Source organism: Bos grunniens, chromosome 4 (assembly GCF_055505025.1).
Source record: "Bos grunniens cultivar Pamir isolate PY7600 chromosome 4, Bosgru_T2T1.0, whole genome shotgun sequence".
NCBI lineage: Eukaryota > Metazoa > Chordata > Mammalia > Artiodactyla > Bovidae > Bos > Bos grunniens.
The window spans coordinates 50,092,483-50,118,997 of record NC_141168.1 but is presented as its reverse complement, the minus strand read 5'-3'; the positions used below and the strand labels follow the sequence as shown (position 1 = coordinate 50,118,997).

Below are 26,515 nucleotides of genomic sequence, written 5' to 3'. Positions count from 1 at the left end.
ACAGTGTTTGTCATGCGCTTTGAGCATCAAGGGCTATAGTCCCACTGAGAGGAGGAGACAGGCTCTTGGGGATGTAATTTCCAAAGAGATTCTTTTGGAAATCAGATAGCATCTCTGACCATAATAACATGTTCCTATGCTTTTAAATTGGAAGGAATGATGCTAAAGCTGAAACTCCAGTACTTGGGCCACCTCATGCGAAGAGTTGACTCATTGGAAAAATCTCTGATGCTGGGAGGGATTGGGGGCAGGAGGAGAAGGGGACGACAGAGGATGAGATGGCTGGATGGCATCACTGACTCGATGGACGTGAGTCTGAGTGAACTCCGGGAGTTGGTGATGGACAGGGAGGCCTGGCGATTCACGGGGTCGCAAAGAGTCAGACACGACTGAGCGACTGAACTGAACTGAACTGATGCTTTTAAATATCCTTGAAAGAGTGCTCATTTTGCACAATGGAAACCATTTTGCTGTATTTGAAAACAGGTTTTATGAATTAACCAGTTCCCATTCTGCATTTTCCTACTGAGCTAGACGTGGTCTTTACACAGCAGGTTCCCCTTTAAGTTAGAAGAGGGGGAATTAAACATTTTTTTAAAGAGGAAATCAAAACTTTTCCTTTTCTAGAGGCAAATCTTTTAAAGAAAGTGTCGTGTAAAATTTCTAACCAAAACGAAAGGAGAGAACAAACCATAACAAACCCCTGTGTATCTATTATCAGCTTTATGAGTCACCAGTCTTGTACCAAGTGTTGTTCTCTTAGTCGTGTCTGACTCATTGTGACCCCATGGACTGTAGCTCACCAGGCTCCTCTGTCCGTGGAATTCTCCAGGCAAGAATACTGGAATGGGTTGTGTTCCCTTCTCTAGGGGATCTTCCTGACCTGGGGATTGAACCCAGGTCTCCTGCATTGCAGGTGGATTCTTTACCAGCTGAGCCACCAGGGAAGCCCTTATGAAGCACAAGCATTCCTATAAAGAGGCATATACATTGGGTACTGTAAAGATATTGGGGAATCATCTCATACAAATCATTAAGGGAAATCCATTTGTTAAAGTGAATAATCACCCTCTTATTCTTTTGTTTTACAAATAGAATAAATATCTTCTATCTTCTCTTTCTCCTTCCCTCCTTTCTTGTTTTTTTTTTTTTTTTTTAAGTTATTTATTTTTTTAAGCCATGCTATATGGCATGTGGGATCTTAGTTTCCCGACCAGGGATCAAACCCATGGCCCCTGTATGGGAAGCACAGAGACTTAATCACTGGACCACCAAAGAAGTCCACTCCTTTTCTTTTTGATTCGTAGGAAGTACTTTTGTAATATATTGAACCAGGAAGTTGTTCTTTTCCACAGGACTATGTAGTTTGATGGACTTTCCAGGTGGCTCGGTGGTAAAGAATCCACCTGCCAAACAGGAGACATGGGTTCGATCCCTAAGTTGGGGAGATCCTCTGGAGAAAGAAATGGCAACCCACTCCAGTATTCTTTCCAGGGAAACCCCACTGACAGAGGAGACTGGCAGGCTACAGTTGTGGAGTTGCAGAGAATCAGACATGACTTAGTGACTAAACTACCACCACCAGGTAATCTGATAGTTTCAATGAGAAAGTGAAGAGTTTTAGAAAATTGATTAAAAAAAAACAATGATGTCTTTGGTTCCTGTTTTATGTCCATCTTGTATGAGAAAATACTGAAGCTACTTGCTTCCAGAATTACTAGTGATTATATTGATATCATAGTGATCATATCCATACTTTGGCCATCTGATGCAAAGGGCCAACTCACTGGAAAACACCCTAATGCTGGGAAAGATAGAAGGCAGGAGGAGAAGGGGACGACAGAGGATGAGATGGCATCACTGACTCAATGGACATGAGTTTGAGCAAGCTCCGGAAGATGGTGAAGGACAGGGAAGCCTGGCATACTGCAGCCCATGGGGTCGCAAAGAGTCAGATATGACTGAGAGACAGAACAACAATAAATATTGATTCCGTAATTGCCCACTTTGTGTAAGTCGTGATATAGCTCAGGATTTCACCCCCCTAGGAACTGAGTTCAAAATCCTCTCTCTCAGGAGGTGAATATCTCTGGTGCTCCTGAAGTCTTGGAAAAGATAGCCTGTCTTGATGAAGTCTGAGTATGGCCTTCCCCTCTGGGTAGAGGTATGTAACTGAGGATGCGCTGTGGTGGGCTCTGCTAGAAACCTTTCCAACAGTCTTCCCCTTCTATCTTGCTGATAATGTACAGCCCCTAAGTTCCCAGTTTCCCTTATGAGATATTAGTAGCAATTCACTGAGGACTTGAGGCAAAGATTTTGCTTTTCTGGTATAGGCAGATGTCACCTTCTTCTCCACTTTTCTTTCTGCTGGGATGAAAGGCTGGAGGTAGACTGCCATCTCGTGACCTGAGGTCAGAAGCATAAGGATGAACCCAGTAAGACTGGGGCCTGGCTCTTGTTGAAGCTTCTGCACTGGCTTGGAGCAACCTCTTGAGGAACTTGTAAAGTTTGAGAAATAAATCATGTTTGATCAAGCGACTGAAGTCAGTGCTTTGGCCTGCACAGAAATGCGATTTCAAACAGACACATGCACGGTATAGAAGAAAGAGTGTTGTTTTTTAACCCAATTTCAGATAGCAGCTCTTGAATTAGGGAAACTTTCTCAGAGAAATGTGAGACCAGGACTCAGACCTCCAAGTAGTGAATGTCTTTCTTGAAAATAGCCTGTATTTCCTTTGGAGGGCACGGTTGAAATATTCCCCCCAAAAGAAAAAAAAAAAAATAAAGATTCCCATTTCCAGTCTATGCTCACCAAGTGGAGCAGAGAACTAAGGAAATTCCCTGCCTTCCTGTAGCCTTCACAGGAACTCCTCATGTAATTGAGTCACAGATGATTTTTCGGTACACGAGGGGATCACTTTCCTGGGCTGGTGTAGATTTGCCTTGAATGTTTACGTGTGCTGCGTTAAGTAATGTCAAGAAAGTCAGATGTCCATAGGTCTATATTTAAAAGGGCTTTTGTTATTTAGCTGAGAAGGTGCCAAACGATGGTGGCTTATTTTGAGATGAATAAGTTGGACCTGGGCTGCTGCCACCAAAATGCCTTCAAATGTTCAAAGAGCAGTATATGTGGAAAGGACATTAAAGCTGGGTGTTTTTGAGAAGTGACAGATTACCTAACACAATAATCCATGCTATCAGACAAATTGGTTTGAAAAGGAAGACAGCTGGCTTTGTTCCAACACCAATAATGCTATTAACGGCAGCTACAGAATGATGCCAGGAGGGCAGCAAGGCTCCCTGGCAGATCTGGCTCTGGACCAATTGAGAGGAACATCTCAAAGAATTTTTTTTTTCTTGTTTTTCTGTTTATATTTGGCATTCAGCAACCACATAAGAGCTGTAACATTGGCTGTTGTGTAAACCTAAGCAGGTAAAGAACAGGACTGATTTTTAAGATGGAGAATTTTCCAGCAATTCATCTTGAACACAGAACTCCAACATTCCTCATTCTCTGAGAGGCCTCCCATTCCACCAGATAATTTATGACTCCCAGATCTTGGCATTTCGTTAAAACCCAACACATTTGACAAACCATATTTTAGAAAAGTTTTTCCGTAAGTTGGTCTCTCACAGAAGGAATTTATGATGAGTTGACTTAATCCATGCTTTTTGGAGATGTTGAAAAAAAAGTTCTTTCTATAAACAATGGGATTGTGTGCAGGGCATCATGCACCAAGCAACGAGTAAGATGTCAGTGCCGCCTTGTGAGAGAAATCTCACCAAATGACTTCTTAAAGGCCCCTGTGTGCAGCCCCGCATTGGCATCTGCTCTAGGAGCTAATTGCGCTGTCTGGGAATTGGTAGGTTTCCAGTTTTACCTGGACTAGCTTCACTCCTGAGCCCAGGTTGCCTGTGTATTCACTTATTGCAACTAACCACTGTGAAATCATTCACAGACCTTGGAAATAACATATGTAAGGTGATTTATTTATATATTTTGACTAATAATCTTAACTTGTCATTTAGTTTTTAAAATTTGATAAATGGACTGGGAATTTAAAGAGGGAGCTGTTTGTGTTAAATTTATAACCCTGCTTCCTGGCATTTTGGGATTGGTTACTGCTTTTGGATTCCTTTTTTTTTGGTTAGAGGTGTGTGTGTGTGTGTGTGTGTGTGTGTAGGTAAGAGGTCTCCTGCTCACTCCCTTCTGGTTTTTCCCACTATGTCAGTGTGATGTTACACAGAAGATTTTTGAGAGGTATAGCCTTCACAGGATGCATGGTGTTTTCCAAATTTTGATGCACTAACAAAGAAGAAAACTGACAAATGTGGGTAGAGTGTTTTATTAATGCAATTTTCCTTTTTATTGCTATATTACCCAATTAAAAAATCAAGTGACTTTTCAGTAATGATTTGGTTATTCAACAAAATAGGAAATTCAACCCCCAACTAGATTTCCTTGTTTTTTTTTTTTTGTCAGATATTACCATCTACGAGGAACTCAGTGGTGTTCACAGTTTCACTTCACCTTGACCTGAATAGACATGGAATCTTCTTAAAAACTTTCTTGTCTATTGACAAGAAATAAATGAGTGGAGAGATGCGAGATGGAGTTTGAACATTTCATATTACAGCTACAATTGCTGGAGAGAAAATATGAGTCGTGGTAGGCTACTTATTTTGACTAAAGGCAATTGATAAATTCCCTGCTAGTCTCTGCCTCTGTAGAGATAGGTCCATGTGGCTTGGGTAAACAGCAATAGTACTAGCCAAGAAACTAGGGTTGTGGCAAAAAAACCTACTTACTTGGAAGTATTTCAAGGGAAAAATGGTTTTGTGAGGACTTAGGATCAGGGTCTGAAACTTCTGTAAAGGGTCAGACAGTAAATACTTCAGATGTTATAGACCATATAGACTCTTGCAACCACTCAGCTTTGCTTTGAAGATGGAAGCTGACATAGAAAATACCTAAAAGGGTACGCATTGCTGTGTGCCAATAAAACTTTATTTTTCTATTTTAAAAGTTTTAATTCAATTTTTATTTTATATTATAGTTTTAAAAATTATTTATGTATTTATTTATTTTTGGCTGTGCTGGGTTTTTGTTACTATGCGGGCTTTTTCTCTAGTTTCAGTGAGTGGGGGCTTTCTCAAGTTACGGTACGCAGGCTTCTCATTTCAGTGTTTTTTTTCATTTCATTGGTAAAAGTCAGTTCAGCCGCTCAGTCATATCCGACTCTTCGCAACCCCATGAATCGCAGCACACCAGGCCTCCCTGTCCATTACCAACTCCCGGAGTCCACCCAAACCCATGTCCATTGAGTCGGTGATGCCATCCAACCATTTCATCCTCTGTCGTCCCCTTCTCCTCCCGCCTTCAATCTTTCCCAGCATCAGGGTCTATTCAAATGAGTCAGCTCTTCGCATCAGGTGGCCAAAGTATTGGAGTTTCAACTTCAACATCAGTCCTTCCGATGAATACCCAGGACTGATCTCCTTTAGGATGAACTTGGATCTCCTTGTAGTCCATGGCACTTTCAAGAGTCTTCTCCAACATCACAGTTCAAAAGCATCAATTCTTCAATGTTCAGCTTTCTTTATAGTCCAACTCTCACATCCATACATGACCACTAGAAAAACCATAGCCTTGACTAGACTGACCTTTGTTGACAAAGTAATGTCTCTGGTATGACCACTAGAAAAACCATAGCCTTGACTAGACTGACCTTTGTTGACAAAGTAATATGTCTCTGGTCATAACTTTCCTTTCAAGGAGTAAGTGTCTTTTAATTTCATGCAATCACCATCTGCAGTGATTTTGGAGCCCACAAAAATAGTCAGCCACTGTTTCCACTGTATCCCCTTCTTGGGACCAGATGCCATGATCTTAGTTTTCTGAATGTTGAGCTTTAAGCCAACTTTTTCACTCTCCTCCTTCATTTTCACTAAGAGGCTCTTTAGTTCTTCTTCACTGTCTGCCATAAGGGTGGTGTCACCTGAATATCTGAGGTTATTGATATTTCTCCTGGCAATCTTGATTCCAGCTTGTGCTTTCTCCAGCCCAGCGTTTCTCATGATGTACTCTGCATATCGGTAAAAGTGTCTGTCTTCAAATGTCAAGTTGCATATACAATCTATATTTTCTTAGAAAATCTGTTTCTTTTAGACAAAACTGATGCTGCTATAGTCCTCTTACCTTCATTATGTTCCTAAGAGAAGTAAAAGATACCTTTCAATGTCTTTTTAGGAAGAAATGTATATGTATATCCAGAACTTCATGAATTTATATATTCATACTCATGGGACACACATACACAATTACACCTACACCTCTCTCTTTCTCTGCAGGAAAGGTTGCTATTTTGTGTGTGTGTGTGTAAAAGCTGTGCTGTGCTAAGTCGCTTCAGTCGTGTCCGACTCTGTGCAACCCCATAGACGGCAGCCCACCAGGCTTCCCTGTCCCTGGGATTCTCCAGGCAAGAACACTGGAGTGGGTTGCCATTTCCTTCTTCAATGCATTAAAGTGAAAAGTGAAAGCGAAGTCGCTCAGTCGTATCCGACTCTAAGCGACCCCATGGACTGCAGCCCACCAGGCTCCTCCGTCCATGGGATTTTCCAGGCAAGAGTACTGGAGTGGGGTGCCATCGCCTTCTCCGTGTAAAAGCTACCTTTCACAAAAAGAACAAACAATAAAATTTCACAGAGGTTTAAGCCACTCTAGAAAAATCCAGCCATTGTTTTAAGATTGTTTTCATTGTTTCAGGTAATTCGTTAAACTTTGAGTTCAGAAATTTGGTTGCCACAGAAAGCCTGCTGAGGTTTTGATACGGTTTGCATCAATTTTACAAGTTAATTAGGGAGAATAACCATTCTAACAAAATTGAGCCTTCTAATCCATGAAAACTGTCTATCTCTTAATCTAAGTCTTTCAAAATTTTCCCTTTGCAGTGTTTTGTCATTTTGGTATATAGATATTGCAAATTTTTTGTTATACTTATTCCTTGGTATTTTATGATTTTTGGTGCTATTGTAGTTGACATTAAAAAATTTTAATATTACATAACTATATAATCATTTTTTATATCCAACAATCTTGCTAAATTAATAAACTGAAGTTTCGCTTGATTCTCTTTGTATACTTAATCATGTCCTCCATGAACCCTGATGTTTTACTTTTTTCTTTCTGGTCTTTACTTTTCTTTCTCTCGCCTTATTGTACTTTTACACTGTTGTTTAGTAGCTCAGTTGTGTCTGACTCTTTTGTGACCCCATGGACTGTAGCCCACCAGGCTCCTCTTTCCATGGAATTCTCCAGGCAAGAATACTGGAGTGGGTTGCCATGCCCTCCTTTAGGAGATCTTCCAGATCCAGGGATTGAACTCATGTCTCCTGCATTGGCAGGTGGATTCTTTATCACTTTTACATGCTCTAGTATAAAAATGAATAGAAAGGCTAGTTTTAAATGTAGAGTTTTGTTTATATCCTTTATCAGATTAAGGACTTTCTCTGCTGTTCCTTGTTTGCTGATAGTTTTCTTCTTTTTTTAAGATCATGAACAATTGAATTTGCCAAGGGCCTTTTTTTTTTAATGTGTGAAATGCTTTGTTTGTGAGCATACTTGAGATATAGAGTGTATTTGAGATGCACATATTTCCTTCTCCTTTATTCTGTTAATATGATGAATTACTTGATTTTATTTATTTATTTTAATTGGAGGCTAATTACTTTACAGTATTGTATTGGTTTTGCCATACATCAACATGAATCCGCCATGGAGGTACATGTTTTCCCCAAAAAATATGGAACGCTTCATGAATTTGCATGTCATCCTTGCGCAGGGGCCATGCTAATCTTCTTTGTATTGTTCCAATTTTAGTATATGTGCTGCTGAAGCGAGCATGAATTACTTGATTTTAGAATAAGCCAATTTTACATTCCTGAAGAAAATCCCACTTGGTCATGATATATTATCTTTTTGCTCTATTATTAGATTTGATTCATTAATATCTTGCTTAGGAGTTTTGCATCGTAATATTCTTATACCAGGTTCTGATATCAAAGTTAAGGTCTTCATAGAAAAGTTGAAAAAAAGATTTCTTCTTTTTCTACTCTCTGAAAATGTTTGTGTAAGAAATCATGATTGAAATCATGTATGTGATTTTTATTGTGGGAAGTTTTTAAATTTTAGATTGAATGGACATAAGAGTACTCAGATTTTCTATTCTTATGTCAGTTTTGGTAAACTGTTGTCTTTTTTCCCTCTGGAGTTTATTCCACTAAATTTTCAAATTTATTGTCATGCAATAAATACAGTCATTATTTTGTTAATATCTGTAGAATTTGTAGTGATGTTCCCTTTTTAATGCTTGGAATGCGTTACTTGTGTTTCGTCTCTTTTTTTATAAATCAGTTTTGTTAAGTGCTTATGAATTTTATTAATCCTTTCAAACTGCCAACTTTTGTGTTTGTTGATTTTTCTCCATTGTATATCTATTTTATATTCACTGTTTTCTGTGTTGATCATTAATATAGCTTTCCTTTTATTTTTCTTGGGCTTAACTTGTTTTTTTCTCAAGCTTCTTGAGATGAAAACGTGTCATTGATTTTCAACCTTTCTGTTCTTAAAATACATGTCATTACTTATTATATTCATTTATATTTTAATATGTGCATTTAGTTCCGCAGCTATCCCTTTTAGCATTGCTGTAGCTGCATTCTACAAATTTTGATACATCGTATTTTCTCTTGGTTCAAAATATTTAGTTTCCATTTTGATTTCTTCTATGATCTGTGGGTTATTTAAACATGTGCTGCTTAATTTCCAAACATTTGATGGTTTTCTATTTATGTTTCTGGTATTTGTTTCTCATGTAATGCTACTCTGATCAAAGAAACTATTTTGATTTTGGTCTTTTAAAAGTTTGTGAGAGCTTCCATGATGATTCAGTGATAAAGAATTTGACTGCCAATGCGGGAGAAACGGGTTCAATCCCCGCTCTGGGAAGATCCCACATGCCGTGGAGTAACTAAGCCCACATGCCACAACTATTGAGCCTGTGCTCTAGAGCCCAGGAGCTACAACTACTGAGCCCACGTACTCACTACTGAAGCCCTCGCGCCCTCGAGCCTGTGCTCCACCATCACAATGAGAAGTCTGTGCACCGCAACTAGAGAGTAGCCTCTTCTTGCCGCAAGTAGAGAAAAGCCCAAGCAGCAATGAAGACCCAGCACAGCCCAAAACAAAACAACAAAAAAAGTTGAGACTTATTTCGTGGTTGAGTTTATAGTTTATTTTGGTAAATGCTTCGCATTCACTTAGAAAGACTGTATATTCCACAGATATGGGGTAAAGTATTCTAAATATGAGAATTAGGTCAAGTTGGTCACTCATGTTGTTTCAGATTGTTTTTTATTGATCTTTCTATCTGCATGCTCTGTCAGTTCCTGGGAGAGGTTTGTCACAGTTGGTACTAGTCTGGCTGGAGAATATGGGCAGGGCTTCCCGGTACAGCTGCAGAGGCCAGTCCTGTTATTTCAGAATGTGTGACTGGCACCCTCTGGAATAGGAACTTATGCTGAAAATGAATGACAACCTTAAGTGTATTTGTGCTCAGTTGTGTCCAACTCTTTGTGACCCTTTGGACTGTAGCCTACCAGGTTCCTTTGTGTGTGGTATTTTTTAGGCTAGAATGCTGGAGAGGGTTGCTATCTTCTCTTCCAGGGGATCTTCCTGACTCAGGGATAGAACCCATGTCTCCTGCATTGCAGGCAGGTTCTTTACCACCGAGCCATCAGGGAAGCCAGTCAACCCTAGGACTTGGGCCTAAATAGACTAGGCAACCGTAAGATGAACCCGAGGGCTGTGTTGAAAACTTAGTACTATATTTGAATGAAAAAAATCAAGCTGTCAGTTACATAATTGATTTCTGGTACAAATTTAAATTTCTCTGATCTGCTAGTTCTTCTTCTTTAAGTGAGATCATAAAAATGCTCTCTTTTTCCAGCCTATAGAGCATACCCTAAGGTCTCAGCCAAGCTCTGTGAAAACTCTGAGGAATTTGGACGTGAAAAAGGATAACACAAGTGCTGGGAGTGGGGGGTGGTGCGTGGTAAGTACCCTTTATCTCTAAGATTTGCCTCCTCAGCAATTTCTGAGGAGTCCATTTGACACGACCGGATATATAGGTTCAAACATCCCCTCAAACCCATATCTAAGTAGCAAACTTTTTCCAGATGGGAATATGCACTGACTCTAAATTACTATGGATCTGGGCTTGGCACTAGTGAGGGGTTTATAGATGAGCATCAACTTCTTACGAGCATTGGATTGGGGAACAAATGTTTTTGAATTCAGAAACCTAGAATAGAATCCGATTCTTGCACTTTGTAGCTATGTGGCAAGGGCAAAATCACAACCTGTCTGAGCTACAGAGTTTTTATTTGTAAAACCTGATTCATAGAATTTGTGGTTTGGATGAAATAGGTAGGAAGCTCCTGGCACTGTGCCTGGTTCTAGAGACAATCAACACATGCTAATCCCTCCTCCTTCTTTCCCAGTCTCTCAAGTGAAAGAATCAAACTCTCCTTTTGGGTTTAGTGTCAGAGACTGAGAGTGGGGTTGGCTGAGGACCTTAGTACTGGGATAAGACTGAGAATAGGGAGAATCGGGGTCTGCAGGTCCCAGGGTCTACTGAACAACAGCAAAGTTTTCTCACACAAGGAATGAGGACCAGTTCATAGCTGCATTCTGACGCAGTTACGCATCCCAGGAGAATTGCAAACCAGTCAGGAAAGACATGACAGGCATTTCAACTTCTGTCCAAACGTGGGAAAGCCCGTCACACATCCGAGGCTGACCCAAATATAATGCTGACATGTTCATTTTGCACAGGACTGGGAACTGTTAGTACTCATCACTTTCTGAGATTTGCATTAAAGCACATCATAGGCAAATGTTACTGCCAGTCACTGAAGGAAGGTTGGTAGTCTGGGCTCAGCAGGGAATCCACCAGAAGGGGAAGCATCAGCCAGGCTGACAGAGGGCGGGTCAGGAGAGATGACCTAACTCCCAGGGCCCCGTGGGAGGTTCTGGGAGGGTATTCAGGTTGACCTGGAATAATGGAAGACCTGCATCTGGGCAGAGCCTATCTAAACTGTGAGAACAAGTCAGAGATTTTCTCCCAGGATGGGCTTCCTCTCCGGCAGGCTGTCTTGAGGATCCAGAGACTCCTTCTGGATCAGTGGGAGATCACACTGAAGTTGATTAGTAATGTCTGCCATGGAGCTGAGAAGGACTGGTTGACCCATAGGCTCTTTCTTTTCTGACTTCTTTTAAAATTTAATTTTAATTTTTCCTCAAAGGAATATATTTACATAATGGGAAAAAGCAGTGATACTACAGAGCTTTCGTGAAAATAGCAGCTCTTGGTCTCACCTCTCCCAATACCCCAAAGGCAAACTCTCTCCATTTTTAAAAGCTACAGATTCCTATGTTCATAGTTCTCTTTTTCTTTTATGAATGATGCTTTCAAACCTACACAAAAGTTTGGAGAATAGTGTGAGAAACCCCATACTCCATCACCTGCCTTCAATCACAATCCTCGCCCAGCCAGTCTTATTTCATTTCTCTCTCACCACTCTCAGATTGTGTGTATACTAAATTGCTTCAGTCATGTCTGACTCTTTGCGACCCCATGGACTGTAGCCTGCCCGACTCCTCTGTCCATGGGATTCTCCAGGCAAGAATACTGGAGTGGGTTGCCATGTCCTCCTCCAGGGGATATTCCTGACCCAGGGATCGAACCCTCATCTCCTGCATCTCCCGCATTCCAGTCAGATTATTTATCCACTGACCGACCTGGGAAGTTCCCATTCTCAGATTATTTCAAAGCAAATTCAAGTCCCTGAAACACTTAACCTGTAAATAATTTAGTGTGACTCTCCAAGTATATAAGGAATCTTGTTTTTAACATAACCACATACCATGGTCTCCTTAGTATCATCATATATCCATGTTCCAAATTATCAATTATCTTATCATTAAAAGAATATTTTACCTTAATATTTCTAAATAACACACTTAGATCTGAGTTATTTATGTTCAGATCTAGTAGAACAGTTACTTTATTCCAGGCATCCCCATTTATTTTATAGCAAGTCTGTAAGTCACCTAGAGGCAGAGAGGATCCTGTAGGTGAGATGTGACGGTCTTCCAACTGGGGTCCCTTTGCAGATGCTGACCTTCTAAGCAGCTGCCTCTTCTGATTTGGTGATGTGGCATTTTGTGTTTTCACTCTGTGGATGTGAGCACAGTGTTGGAGATACTTGTTCCCTACAAATGTACTTGGAATGCACTTATTCAGTCACTCTTGGATTCATTCCTGACGCTGGGAGAATGGGTGGCAGTGCCAGTAGTTTCTAAGGGAGCCAGTGTGGTGTAACAGAAAGACATGGCAGCTGTTGAAACGAGAGAGCTCAGATTTTAATCCAGCCTCTGCCACTGGCAGCTGTGTGACCTTGGGAATATTACATAACCTCTTTGGGTCTGTTTTCAGGCAGTGCAGGGATAACCATGCTTATCTGGAAGGGAAGTTGGTGTGAAGACTCAATGCAATAACATACAAACAGAACACACTGAAACACCTGGCACATAGAAGGGACACAGTAAATTCACACGATCTTTCTCAGTTATACATATATACACACTGTATTTGTATATGTATGTGTGTGCATGTGTGAAAAGTTGCTTCAGTCATGTCTGACTCTTTGCGACCCCATGGACTGTAGCCTGCCAGGATCCTCTGTCCATGGGATTCTCCAGGCAGGAATACTGGAGTGAGTTGGCAAGCCCTCCTCCAGGGGATCTGCCTGACCCAGGGATCGAACCTGGGTCTCTTGTTTCCTGCATTGGGAGGCAGGTTCTTCACCACTGAGCCACAAGGGAAGCCCAGGTATTTGTGTACATATGTCCAAATATAATATTTTACATTTTATTGATAAATGGACAATAAATTGACTTCCATTTGGCATATTCACTACTGTGTTTATCTAAAAATTATCTAGCCTTTGTACTTAAACTGCTACTTATAACTAAACAAAGCTAGTGGAGGTGATAGAATTCCAGTTGAGCTATTCCAAATCCTGAAAGATGATGCTGTGAAAGTGCTGCACTCAATATGCCAGCAAATTTGGAAAACTCAGCAGTGGCCACGGGACTGGAAAAGCTCAGTTTTCATTCCAATCTTAAAGAAAGGCAATGCCAAAGAATGCTCAAACTACTGCACAATTGCACTCATCTCACATGCTAGTAAAGTAATGCTCAAAATTCTCCAAGCCAGGCTTCAGCAATATGTGAACTGTGAACTTCCTAATGTTCAAGCTGGTTTTAGAAAAGGCAGAGGAACCAGAGATCAACTTGCCAACATCCGCTGGATCATGGAAAAAGCAAGAGAGTTCCAGAAAAACATCTATTTCTGCTTTATTGACTATGCCAAAGCCTTTGACTGTGTGGATCACAATAAACTGTGGAAAATTCTGAAAGAGATGAGAATACCAGACCACCTGATCTGCCTCTTGAGAAATTTGTATGCAGGTCAGGAAGCAACAGTTAGAACTGGACATGGAACAACAGACTGGTTCCAAATAGGAAAAGGAGTACGTCAAGGCTGTACATTGTTACCCTGTTTATTTAACTTATATGAAGAGTACATCATGAGAAACGCTTGACTGGAAGAAACATAAGCTGGAATCAAGATTGCCGGGAGAAATATCAATAACCTCAGATATGCAGATGACACCACCCTTATGGCAGAAAGTGAAGAGGAACTCAAAAGCCTCTTGATGAAAGTGAAAGTGGAGAGTGAAAAAGTTGGCTTAAAGCTCAACATTCAGAAATCGAAGATCATGGCATCCGGTCCCATCACTTCATGGGAAATAGATGGGGAAACTGTATAAACAGTGTTAGACTATTTTTCTGGGCTCCAAAATCACTGCAGATGGTGACTGCAGCCATGAAATTAAAAGACGCTTACTCCTTGGAAGGAAAGTTATGAGCAACCTAGATAGCATATTCAAAAGCAGAGACATTACTTTGCCAACAAAGGTTCGTCTAGTCAAGGCTATGGTTTTTCCTGTGGTCATGTATGGATGTGAGAGTTGGACTGTGAAGAAGGCTGAGCGCCGAAGAATTGATGCTTTTGAACTGTGGTGTTGGAGAAGACTCTTGAGAGTCCCTTGGACTGCAAGGAGATCCAACCAGTCCATTCTGAAGCAGATCAGCCCTGGGATTTCTTTGGAAGGAATGATGCTAAAGCTGAAACTCCAGTACTTGGGCCACCTCATGTGAAGAGTTGACTCATTGGAAAAGACTCTGATGCTGGGAGGGATTGGGGGCAAGAGGTGAAGGGGACGACAGAGGATGAGATGGCTGGATAGCATCACTGACTTGATGGACATGAGTCTGAGTGAACTCTGGGAGTTGGTGATGGACAGGGAGGCCTGGTGTGCTGCGATTCCACAGGATCTCGGAGAGTTGGACACAACTGAGCGACTGATCTGATCTGAAAATTAAAATTCAAAACAGTAAAAACAATTCCTTTTAGTAAAATTTCCTTCCAAATTAAAAATACAAATTATAGAATTTTCTAAAAAAACCCCTTTTCTTAGTTTCATATAATGCTAATTGAAAGTAAACTCTCCTCTCTTGGTGGATTTGCTTTAACAGACACATGACTGACACAGTTAGAAGTGTTTCAATCTGGGCTTCTCTAGTCGCAAGGGATGGAAAGATACCACAAACTAGCAAAGAGGAATTTTTAGGCAAAGAGGAATTTTACTGGCTCACAGAAGTTGAGATGTCTCCACAAAGTTATGATGCTGGACCTTATAAAATATTGTTAGATTTTTCTCTTTCTCTTGCCATCACTCAGGTCTGCATGGACTTCAATTTGTAGTGTCTTCCAATTTTCAAAGGTGTTCAAAATAGCCATCTTGCATCTCTAGCTTGTGTTATCCTTACAGCTCTCAATCCCCAGGGAAGAGGAACTTTTCTTTCCCAAGATCCATAAATCACATCTCCGAGAAGGCTCTGATTGAGTCACTTTGGTCATGTACTCACACATATGGTGAGAACACAGCACAGGGTTGAGGTGGTTGCTGAGGTAGGCAGTCTTACCATGACCATGAGGAAGGAAAGGGGTGATTCTCTAGAAAAGTCAAGAGTTGATATCAAAAAAGGATACTGTTTAGGAAAAAAGCAATTGTATCATTTACATAATTTATTTGATAAATGATTATTGGCTATGCTAGCACAGTCAATGTTTTTATCGATTTTTTCAGTTAGAGTGAACACTCTTCTCTGAAAATGTCTTTATTCTAATTAATTTCATACCAAGATAATACAGTTACAGACAATAATAAATAAAAATGTTCTTAAGCAAGTATTATGTGTCAAACACTAGTCTAAGCACATAACATACCTTACCCATTTAGTCTTCACCCAAAGCATATGAGATAGGAACTCTTACTATCTCCATTTTACAGAGGCATAACCTGAGGCTGGGAAAGGTAAGTAACTTTCTCCAACCACATAGCTAGTAATTAGAAGAACTCAGATCAAACCTGGACAGTCTGGCTGCAGAGCTTATACCCTGAGTATCTAATGACAAAAGGAAATTTCAACTCAGTTTGTGTCACAGTGCTACAGATGACCACTCAGTGAAGTTCATGTTACTTGTAACACACATGACACTCTTTATTCTGAAATAAAGTTGATTCATCAAAGACTAAAATGTCTCTGTGTAGTTAGTGTTATGGTAGGTGTCTTAAGGTTGGCTGGGTTGTCAGCAACATAGGAGGACCTGGTTCTTTCTTGAGAGGAATTTATAATTCTATTTGAGGAGATAAAACATGCAAACGGGAAACAAAAAACAGTAAAATCAAAGCCCCCTGGAAGCCTTATTCATACTTGCTGGGAAACAGGGACTGAAGTCATGCCTGGGGCTGTCTGGGTTTAGCTAGGGAAGCCTTGTGACGAGGTGAGTTAAGTTGAGCTGTCAGGGAGGAAACACTCATGGATTAGCAAAAACAAGGGAAACCCTTAATAACGATAAACAATAGGCATGATGGCTGCTGTCTCTGTGTGTGACCCCATACCAGGACACGCCTAACCCTGTCATGTGACCTCTCCTATAGCGTTTGCACATGGCAGCTCTGTGACCTAGGTATTATCATTTTCCTCATTTTAAAATATGAGGAAATGGAGTTACAGAGGTTAGGAAATGCATTCAAGTTCACACAGCTACTAAGTAGAACTAGATTCCTGCTGAGGTTGACTGACTCCAGAATCCAAGTTTCCAAACACTATACACTTAGACATAATTTCATTAAAAAAGATTCCATTCCATTCCATTCCATGAAACTAGACCACTTTCTAACACCATACACAAAAATAAACTCAAAATGGATTAAAGATCTAAATGTAAGACCAGAAACTATAAAACTCCTAGAGGAGAACATAGGCAAAACACTCTCTGACGTACATCACAGCAGGATCCTCTATGACCCACCTCCCAGAATATTGGAAATAAAATAAAAAATAAACAAATGGGACCTAATTAACCTTAAAAGCTTCTGCACATCAAAGGAAACTATTAGCAAGGTGAAAAGACAGCCTTCAGAATGGGAGAAAATAATAGCAAATGAAGCAACTGACAAACAACTAATCTCAAAAATATACAAGCAACTCCTACAGCTCAACTCCAGAAAAATAAACAACCCAATCAAAAAATGGGCCAAAGAACTAAATAGACATTTCTCCAAAGAAGACATACAGATGGCTAACAAACACATGAAAAGATGCTCAACATCACTCATTATCAGAGAAATGCAAATCAAAACCACTATGAGGTACCATTTCACACCAGTCAGAATGGCTGCGATCCAAAAGTCTACAAATAATAAATGCTGGAGAGGGTGTGGAGAAAAGGGAACTCTCTTACACTGTTGGTGGGAATGCAATCTAGTACAGCCACTATGGAGAACAGTGTGGAGATTCCTTAAAAAACTGGAAATAGAACTGCCTTATGATCCAGCAATCCCACTGCTGGGCATACACACTGAGGAAACCAGAAGGGAAAGAGACACGTGTACCCCAATGTTCATTGCAGCACTGTTTATAATAGCCAGGACATGGAAGCAACCTAGATGTCCATCAGCAGATGAATGGATAAGAAAGCTGTGGTACATATACACAATGGAGTATTACTCAGCCATTAAAAAGAATACATTTGAATCAGTTCTAATGAGGTGGATGAAACTGGAGCCTATTATACAGAGTGAAGTAAGCCAGAAGGAAAAACATAAATACAGTATACTAACGCATATATATGGAATTTAGAAAGATGGTAACAATAACCCGGTGTACGAGACAGCAAAAGAGACACTGATGTATAGAACAGTCTTATGGACTCTGTGGGAGAGGGAGAGGGTGGGAAGATTTGGGAGAATGACATTGAAACATGGAAAATATCATGTAAGAAACGAGATGCCAGTCCAGGTTCGATGCACGATACTGGATGCTTGGGGCTAGTGCACTGGGACGACCCAGAGGGATGGTAGGGGAGGGAGGAGGGAGGAGGGTTCAGGATGGGGAACACATGTATACCTGTGGCAGATTCATTTTGATATTTGGCAAAACTAATACAATTATGTAAAGTTTAAAAATAAAATTAAATTAAATTAAAAAAAGAAAAAAAAATAAAAAATAAAAAAGATTCCATTTAAAAAATGTTGAACTTTATTATGTCTACAGTACACAGAGGGCCAACAAAACGCTCATTGGATTTTAGATTGTGATACCCTCAGGGATCCCGGTGCGCGCATGGATGTACTGCCCATCACCTTACACAAGGGCCTTGCAGTTGACCTCTCGAGATGCATTTATGGACATGAGGAGCTTAGAGAGTATTAAACCAGGAAATACCCAGGCTCCATTTCACCCAAGGTGGTCATTGCAAAATTTTCACAGGTGTCCTTCCTGAGGCCATACATTATCAAGGCTCTGCTAAGATAGTGAAGGTTCGACTATAAAGCATCAGTCTAACCTTAAACCAGTGAAACTGCAAGGCAAAATTATTCACCGGGTTTGCTCACATCAGCATAATCTGAGTGAACCATCCCCAAGGACAAGCCATAACGAGCAGGAGAGGCATGTGGATGAAATATAATCAGAGGCAGGGGAAAAGATGAGAGAAATCGCAAAGCTTGCTGAAGGACAGTGCCTTACTGACTTTTTGGCATCCTTTTGGATACAAGGTCGACAGGCACAGCCCACATCCCAAAGTCCTTGAAGCTGATAAGGAAGAAACTGGATGTGTGCGTGTTCTTTTTGTGTACATGCAAGAGTGTGTGTGTGTGTGTTTAAATTCATGACCAGAAACTCTGTTGTATGTGTTAAATGGCTGAAAAATTAGGAGGTGCCAGGCTTTGCTTTAATTGGATTTTCTAAAGTATAAATAAAATGAGGGAAGCGAGATGCACTCTTTGATTGATGCCTTCCTTCAGAGTATGATAGCTGGTCGAGAGTCTTTCTCTTTCCTAATTAAGGGGCCTTATTCCACTCTCACTCAGAGCTGCTGCCTGTGTGCTGGTCTGCGAGCTGACATCAAACCCATGTGGCCAGAAATGCCTTGAGAGGTGGAGTGGGCACAGAAGGCTGAACCCCTGGGGTGTTACAGAATCTGTATAGAAACAGAGGAACATGATGCCCAGCTCTGGTCTGGAGAAACGATCCCTAGAAACATGGCTTCATCTGAGACTTGAAAGTACACCCAAGGGGTTACCTTAGGAAGTTTAATGGAAGTAAACTCCCTATAGTTTTTGAAGACCAGCCTTTGTTGGGTTGGGAGGTAGGGTAGAAGTGGGTTAGCCCAGGCTGGGAGAAGAGAGAGATCGGCCCACAGTCTTACCTCTGTTGTCCATTTTCCTCACTGGGATCAGGACTACAGGGAGGCAGATGAGGAACTTAGGGGGCAAAATTTAAGGAGATTCACTCTTTGATACTTGCAGTTCTACAGCCAAAGGAATCTGCCAATTATGCACATGTAAGTGGCCTAAAGATGGAATCCAAAGGTCTTCATAAGACTTCCAGCCGTTCTTCCCCCACTTCCATGTGCCTGCAAACCACCCGGGGAGCCCTTGAGCATCGGATGTGGACTCTAGGTATAGTACCTCATAGATAGGTCCCAAAATTCTGCATTTCTAACAAACTCCCCAGTGATGCAGGGACTACTGATCTGGGAGCCATACTTAGAACAGTGAGGGTTCAGGTACCAGGAAAGCAAGGCTGGGAGCCATATCTGACCTGCCACCTGTCTATCTGTTCTTGTACATCAAGTTGGGTTTTTAAAAAACATTTTCATTTATTTATTTTTGGCTGTGCTGGGTCTTCATTGCTGCAGGTTTTCTCTAGTTGTGGCAAGCAGGGACTTCATCGTGGTGCACGGGCTTCTCACCGTGGTGGCTTCTCTTGTGGAACACCGGCTCTAGGGCATTTGGGCTTCAGTAATTGTGGCTCTCAGACTCTAGAGCATGGGCTCAATAATGGTGGCACATGAGCTTAGGTGTGGGATCTTCCCAGACCAGGGATCAAACTCACGTGCCCTGCATTGGCAGGTGGATTCTTAACCACTGGACCACCAGGGAAGCCCCATAAACAGAGTTTTATTACAACACATTCATTTATATATTGTCTGCAGGTATTTTCCTGGATGCAGTGGAAGAATTTAACAGCTTTGACAAAGATTGTATGGACCACAAAGCCTAAAATATTTACTATCTGTCCTTTATAGAAAAGTTTGGTGAGCCCTGGTTTATAGAATCCTGTTTCTGTTTCTCATCACTCACATTTCAGCCAAATGCCACAGACTTATATTTCTAGGGCTTTGCAAATGATGTGAGCTCTCCTTTGATGTTCTATCCCTTCTCTTCATTATCTCTTACCTTGTCATCTCATCTCAGCTCAGATGTCATTTCTTCTATTATGCCTTGCTTGACCTTCCCAAACTGAGCTAGGTAACTCTCATTTCACCCAGAGAGTCTGAAACTTCCCATTGCAACACTAATTACTCTGAAGTGTAATTGCCTATTTTTTCATCTGGATCACCCATTCCATCATAGATTCCTTAAAAAGTGTATTGGAGTGTAGTTGATGTACAGTGTTGCGTTAATTTCTCCTATATGGCAAAGTGATCCAGTTATACATACATATATTCTTTTTCATCTTCTTCTCCATTATGGTTTATCATAGAATATTGCATATAGTTCCCTGTGCTATGCAGTAGGACCTTGTTGCTTATTCCTTTTGTATATAATCATTTGCACTGCTAATCCCAGCTCCCAATCTTTCCCTTCCCCACCTCCTTTCTGCCTTGGCAACCACAAGTCTGTTCTGACTTCTTAAGGGTAGGGATTATATCTGTTAACTATAGAATTCCAAGTACTAGGCATATAATATTAAATTTTAAATTTGATAATTTCATGACAACTTTAGACATCTTATTTTATTTTTAAGCACCTGGGATGGAAAGAGCTTTTGCCATTCCAGAGAAATTCAGCCTAATGTGCTTCCCTGCACTGGTCCCCTTGAAGAGGGTGAAATCCTTGGGGGTTGTCCACCCCAGTGAGACAGTAGCACCTCACCTACGCAACGCCACACACGCATACATGTGTACACAGCAGTTCTCAGGTCTGATTCTTGGGTTGGGCAGAGGACCTACATTTCTCTTGAGATTAAAATATTTGAGAATTTAAGGATCGCCTAGTTTTCCTGGAATCTTCTGTACTCAGACTCTTAAGACTGGTGGTAAAGATTTTGGCAGGAAGGAGAGTGAAACTCCTGTATGACAATTCTTGGATTGTATTTATCCCTGTTCTCCTTGAACAGGGAGAATGGGAATCCAGTTCAGTGGGTCATTTCAAGAAAGTAATCAGCCATTAGGTCAATTGCCTCTTTCAAGAGGACAAGCGATGGTTTTCAAAGCTCACTTCCACTCAACAGGGCTGGTAGAACCTTGGGTAAAGAGCCAGAGTCTGCCCAGAGGGTTGCCAGCGTGGGGTATGGTCACTGAAGACAAGCCCTTGGGTTCCCTTGGATTCTTCCTTGAAGGCATGGTGTATGCTTCCAAGGCGGCCCTTCTATGGTAGGACCAAGGTGTCAAAGCAAGACTTAAACACTTTAAGCCAACAATTGATAAAAGGTTGGGGAAATTATCTAGGCGAGATGTTCCGAGTTAACTAGATGCACCTCAAGCCACCAATTCTCTAATTCTTCCTGGAGGTGTTCAAATCATCACTCCAATGCTCACACACCACGAGGCATTTGCCTCTTTCCCTCACATTCTTTATTTTTGCTTGTTTCTGGTCAGTTCCCCCAGGACCTGTTCCCTCAAGTTCTTAGTTAACACTCAGAATCTGTGGACGCCCAGTGCCACTGCCTTTTCATTATCACAGATATTACTTTTTAATATCACAGGCATTTCCTTTGAAATCTTTCTAATTCCTTTGTTGAAGCGATTAAAAAAAAAAACTCCTTGGGAAAAATTATGTAACTCTAGAAAGAACAGCCAACATTTGAGATATCCTGTGACAGTGAAAAGCCAAATTCCAGATGTTGGGTTTTGAGTCTCCAAAGCAGTGTGTGCAAGGCAGGGAGGCTGGCAGCAGGATCGGGAATCCATCAGAGATTTGCTGACTTCCCTCCCAGGGCAATTAAGAGTTCAAGGCAGGCAGCTGAGGAGGCCTTTGGGGAACTGGTGGGCACCTTTAGCACTATCTGCTGAGCAAGCAACCATTCTCCAAACTTTGGATGCCTGGACTATTTTTTATCCTGATGCTGTTAATAGATGCCCACCAATAACCAACCATCTGAGGAAGGACAAACAGGAGTATGCCTTTAGAGAAGATCATTTATTTACCTGTTTATTTGCTGTCTGAATATGCTGAATGAGGAACATCAGGATTTTTTGAAGTTTGACTTTCTTTTCCCCCTTCTCTTAAAAATATGAAGTAGTTGCTCATTTCTCTGTTTTGGTTTTATCATAGTTGGGATTTTTTAGGCCACACACAGGCATACTTTTTAGTTTTGGCAAGAAGTAAACATCCAAGGCTCATAAATTACATTCATAAATATTTAGCGTACTTCGATGTATTAAGAGGTTTTAAAGGAAAGGAAAGAAAATCAAGACTGGGTAAAAACAAGCATTTATCCAGAGGAAAATAAAATCCTTTATTTCATTGTTTGAAGACTTGAAAGCAGTCACCAAGAAACAAAAATGAACTGCTGAAGTTTTCAAAGGAATCATATTCTGCTTCCAACACAAGAGCAAGGAAAATATCTCTTGATTTTAATAAAATTTTGGATTAAGTGTCCCACAATGACAGGGTGAAGAAATAGTTGCATTTAAGAGTTGATGAATCATGGAAAGAAAGAAACTGGGGACCTGGAACCAATCAGTGATCTAATATGGAGTTGCTTTGGGGTCAGACAGTGGGCAAGAGTCAGGGACCTGGCTTCTCATCTTTAGCTTCTCATCTTCCATTTCTTGGGATGGGGAGCCTGCATTGCCCTCCTGTATCTGAAGAGAAAATCAGATTAAGAAACTTGAAAGCACAACTATTTGTATATATCAGAATGGATGCTGGGTAGGAATGATACTTGCATTAGGAAAGACATTCTTCACTTTAGAAGAGTATTCATCTCTGGATATAATTTACTAAGTTGCTTCCGTACATTTAAAATAGGATTTAATTTCTGAAACATTGATTGTTGCAAAGTTTTTTTAGGACTCTCTCTCTTGCACAGAGTGAGAGTTCCTTGTGCTGGCTGACTTCCTCTCAGGTATACGAAGGCATCTGCACCAACATTAATTTGTCGCATCCCTGCTCAAAAATCTCCAGTGTCTCCTGCAAGGTTTCTCAACCTCTTATTCTGATACAAGGATAATCCTTTGTTGTGGGATGCTATCCTGGGCATTGGAGGATGTTTAACAGCATCTGTGGCCTCTACCCACTAGCAGCCACTCTCACCATGACCATCAAAAATGTGTCCAGGCTTTGCCAAAAGTTGTTTCCTAGGGTGCAAAGCTGAGAAGCCTGGGTCTATCAAATAAAGGGTGTAGGTCTTAGCTTCTCCAGCACCAAAGGTTCGGTCCCCCCGCCGCCTACCCTCATCTTGAAGCACTCGATTTCCTAGTTCCCATGCCACACACTCTGCTCATTTTTACCCTCTGTCTGTGTCTTCCCCGTTGCAATGCCTTTCTCCTTGCTTGTTCTCCTTGGAATCCTCCCCTGTCTTCAGCTCAGCCCCACCTCCCAAAGAGCTCCCAACCCACATAACTTTCTGCTTCCTAATACAGGTGGTATCTATTGTCCTCCTTGCTCTTTGGGGGACAACAGGAAGTCCAGACCAGGTTAGGATGACCTGGGAGCAGGGGGACCTTGCTTCTGGGGCGAGCCCTGGAGAGGAATCGAGAACTCAGTAGAAATGACTGCCTGGGGGTGGCCCCAAGCTCCTGTTACTCAGAGGGGACCAGATGTTGCTGGGAGAGAACCAGCTTTATCGGCCATGAGAAAACTGACACAAGAGCCTTTAGGCTAACAGGTTAAAAAAGGTGATTTATTAGTTTTCTAGCATTGCTGTAACAAAGTACCATAAGTTAGTGGCTTGGAACAATAGAAATTTGTTTTCTGCCAGTTTTGTAAGTCTGAAATCAAGGTGTTGGCATGGCCATGCTCCCTCTGAAGGTGCAAGGGAGGTGTTCCCTGCCTCTCTCTGGGCTTCTGGTAGGTAGCCTTAGGCATTCCTGCGCTTGTAGCTGCCCCACTTCACCGCCTTGTCCTAACATGGTGTTCTCCTGGTGTCTTCACATCATCTTCCTTCTGTGTGTGTCTCTATCTATGTCTCAATTTGCCCTTTTTATAAGGGCACCAGTCGTATTGGATTAGGGCCCCATCCTAATGGCTTCATTTCAACTTTATTACATCCCTAAAGACCTTGTTTCCAAATAAGGTCACATTCTGACATACTGAGGGTTAGGATTTCAACGTATCTTTTTTTTTGGGGGGGGTGGGGGGCCACACAATTCAGCCAGAACAGGTGGGAAAATCATCTCAAGTTACCCCTGAAAGGCATGAGAGTCATTTATCTGGTGTGACTTATTGGCAGCCTTTTAATACATCTCCTTCCCAAATCTCTCCTCCGAACTCACTTGTATTATTCCTATGGTCTGTCATTTTCCCACAGGGGAAAAAATCCCCTCATAAATGTCCCCTTGGGATGTTGAGGCCAGGATATAAATTATTATTAGCTACTACCTTTGTTAAAAGCTAAAGTGAAGAAAAAGATGACTGAGCCATAAGAAGGGAGAAGAAGAGAGGGAAATCTGCAGGGAGGGGAGGGGTCAAAGACCACCTCTGCCCACTCAGCTGTTGTCCCTGAGCCTGGACTTAGTGGCAGCACTGGCTTTCCTGGGGGCCGGTTGGGAGGGGTGTGGCCCCAAGAAAGAAGGCTCAGATTCCTGGGAGGCATTCCTGTACTTTCCAGGGGTCCTGTCCCTAAGTTCCATCCTCCAGCCAATGATTTTTTTTTGCCTGAACTACAAAGATAAACACTCCTCTAATTCTGAGTTTGTTCATTATAAACATGTATAAAATGCATCTAAATGTTTTCAAGTCAACACACCACAAAAACACCAAAGTTTTGATGCTTAAAACTAAACCAAACAACACAGGCATACTGCCTCTTGCTGCCTCAGCTTCAGATTTCTTTGTGTTTTCAAATTTTCTCAGCCAACAAGCAGAGAAATTTTGCAAATATATTATCAGCTAGTACTATCAGCTTTCCTGAATTACCTGCTATAGAAAATGCTCTGCCCAGCTCGGCTACAAATTTTCCTGCCATCTTGGTGAGATTTATTGGCTCTCAACACAAGCCTCCAGTATCTCATGTCAAACCATAGGTCATGTGCAAATGAACCATTTCATTCTGGATTTTCCCAAGTTTTAAAAATTAAACCTTCTCTCTAAGAGAATTCTAATTTGAGAGGGCTTGGGAAGAAAATGAATAGAATAAATAGAAAAAACATTGGCTATTCACTGGAAATGATTTGGAACCTGCAGTCAGAAAGATTTATGCAGAATGTGATTGCCTTACATACATTCTGTAAAATCGATAAATGCACCTTTCAGCTCCACCTATTTCTGTACCTGCAGAAACTTTCTTTTCCTGAAAGAAGCAGTACTTGGTTTAGACAAGCACCTTATCTGTCTGTATCCTGGACAATTTGTTAATAGGCAGTTTTTGGTTTTGAGGCAGTTGTATGCAGTTGTGAGTATGTGAAATAACAGACTAGTGGTTCTCCACCCTGGCTACACAGTGGAATTAACTGTGTGGCTTTAAAATGATCTGTGATGGTTAATTTTATGTGTCAGCTTGACTGGGCCATTATGCCCAGCCATTTGGTTAAATATTATTCTGAATGTTTCCGTGAAGGCCTTTCTGGATGAGTTTGATATTTAAATCGGTAGATTTTGACAGTAAAGCAGATTGCCCTCCATAATGTGTGTGGACCTCATCAAATCAGCTAAAGGCCCCAAGAGAACACAAGACTGACCTTCCCACTAGCAAGGAAATTCTGCCAGCAGATGGCCTTTGAACATCACATGCAACACTGGCTCTTTCTGGGTCTCCCATCTGATGACTGTAGATATTGCAATTGCCAGTCTCCATAATGACATGAACTAGTTCCTTAAACTTAATTTTTTCTCTTTATATGTACACATCCTGATGGCTCAACTTCTCTGAAGAACCCTCACTAGTACAACTCCCACATCTGAGTCCTTTCCCCCAGTCATCCTGATGCAGTTGGCCTGCAGTGGGCCAGGACAGAGTTATTTTACAAGGATCTCCAGGTGATTCTCAGGTGATCAGCATTGAGGGCTACTGCCAAAACCACTCTCTTCCCCTCCCAGATAACACAGGCTCTGGTCCAATCACATCAGTGTCATTGGAGTCCTAACTTTGCCATTAATTGGTGAATAACGTTAGTCACGTAATTCAAACTTTCTGAGGCTCAGGATTCTTCGCTATGAAGAAGAGAAAATAACACCAAGGCCATCAGGTTGTTGCGAAGATGGTGAGATATCAAGTGAAATGAGACATGAAAACGTACAATATTTTCCTTTTCATTAGCTAGGAGTGAATGAGTGTATTGTATGCCTGTGACTTTTGTAAATACTATATTGAACCAAATATGTGCTTCTGTAAATTGGGTGGGTTTTTTTTTTTCTTTTTTTTCTTTTACATTCTCAGACACTAACCTTTGGCCCATTCCCCTGACAATTTGCTCAGTCTTTGCAGTTTGCCTAGTGTGGCTGAGAGCCCTGTATCTGGCCTGTATCTGGCCATACAGCAGGGCCTAAGTCAGGATGGGTAGGAGCCTGGATGTTCAAGGTTCAG

At 41.3% G+C, this 26,515-nt stretch overlaps 1 non-coding gene across 1 annotated transcript; it reads right to left on the bottom strand.

The window, feature by feature from the left end:
• Positions 1 to 7,796: 7,796 nt before the first annotated feature.
• Positions 7,797 to 7,903, bottom strand: LOC147374090 (U6 spliceosomal RNA). The gene has a single exon (XR_015163333.1). It is a non-coding gene; the product is annotated as a U6 spliceosomal RNA (small nuclear RNA).
• Between the last annotated feature and the right edge of the window lie 18,612 nt (positions 7,904 to 26,515).